Source organism: Schistocerca cancellata, chromosome 1 (assembly GCF_023864275.1).
Source record: "Schistocerca cancellata isolate TAMUIC-IGC-003103 chromosome 1, iqSchCanc2.1, whole genome shotgun sequence".
NCBI lineage: Eukaryota > Metazoa > Arthropoda > Insecta > Orthoptera > Acrididae > Schistocerca > Schistocerca cancellata.
The window spans coordinates 24,297,961-24,299,038 of NC_064626.1; the positions used below are offsets into that span (position 1 = coordinate 24,297,961).

Below are 1,078 nucleotides of genomic sequence, written 5' to 3' on the forward strand. Positions count from 1 at the left end.
GAGGCGCTGTTGACTAGGCGTCAGCGTCAGTTGATGCTAAGATGACCAGGCAGCCCGTGACAGAGCACTTCATCACTGGCCTCCAAGAAGCCCTGATCTTACCCCCTGCGATTTTTTCTTATGGGGGTATGTTAAGGATATGGTGTTTCGGCCACCTCTCCCAGCCACCATTGATGATTTGAAACGAGAAATAACAGCAGCTATCCAAACTGTTACGCCTGATATGCTACAGAGAGTGTGGAACGAGTTGGAGTATCGGGTTGATATTGCTCGAGTGTCTGGAGGGGGCCATATTGAACATCTCTGAACTTGTTTTTGAGTGAAAAAAAAAACCTTTTTAAATACTCTTTGTAATGATGTATAACAGAAGGTTATATTATGTTTCTTTCATTAAATACACATTTTTAAAGTTGTGGTATTCTTTTTGAATCACCCTGTATTATTTTAGATATGTTTCCCATATGTCTTTGGAAGCTGACTCGGTCACGTGCCTCCTGCTCCCATAACCCAATTCGTGGTGCATGGTACCCGTAATTCCATGGAACCATTCTATATATTTTGTTATCTTCCATCCACCTCCGTAATAACACTCATCTTCAGCAAGACTAATGTCATTTGTGGCCTGGACAGCCTTTATACATTTATATACATTTTTATACATTTATATATACAGCTATACAGATATATACCAACGGCCTCGCCGCAGTAGTAACACCGGTTCCCGTCAGATCACCGAAGTTAAGCGCTGTCGGGCTGGGCTAGCACTTGGATGGGTGACCATCCGGTCTGCCGGGCGCTGTTGGCAAGCGGGGTGCACTCAGCCCTTGTGAGGCAAACTGAGGAGCTGCTTGACTGAGCAGTAGCGGCTCTGCTCTCGTAAACTGACACACGGCCGGGAGAGCGGTGGGCTGACCATATGTCCCTCCATATCCGCATCCAGTGACGTCAAAGGGTTGAGGATGACACGGCGGCCGGTCGGAACCATTGGACCTTCGTGGCGTGTTTCTGGCGGAGAGCATATATATGCAATAGTGGATAGGTTTTTTTTAATAAGTAGTAGCAAATAAGCATAGTAACG

General features: G+C 45.9%; 1 pseudogene; it reads left to right on the forward strand.

Annotated features, from left to right (window-relative positions):
• The first annotated feature begins 687 nt into the window (after positions 1-687).
• Positions 688-805, forward strand: LOC126098231 (5S ribosomal RNA; annotated as a pseudogene).
• The last annotated feature ends 273 nt before the right edge of the window (positions 806-1,078 follow it).